We start from the raw sequence: 230 nt of genomic DNA, 5'->3' as shown, positions 1-230 counted from the left end.
AGGGGCGGTGCAGGGGCTGTACTGAGGTTGGTTAAGGGGCCTGCACCAGGGCTGGGAGGGGGCTGTACTGGGGCTGCACTGGGACTACGGGGGGAACTGAACCGGGATTATGCAGAGTGTGCATGGGGGGGCTGCACCAAGGCTGGGGTGGGGGCCTGAACTGGAGGTGTCTGGGGCTGCACTGGGGATGTCCAGGGGCTGCATTGGGACTATGGGGGGGGCTGCTGGCG

This window comes from Aptenodytes forsteri, unplaced genomic scaffold (genome assembly GCF_000699145.1).
Source record: "Aptenodytes forsteri isolate BGI_AS27 unplaced genomic scaffold, ASM69914v1 Scaffold68, whole genome shotgun sequence".
Lineage (NCBI taxonomy): Eukaryota > Metazoa > Chordata > Aves > Sphenisciformes > Spheniscidae > Aptenodytes > Aptenodytes forsteri.
This window is presented reverse-complemented; position numbering follows the sequence as displayed.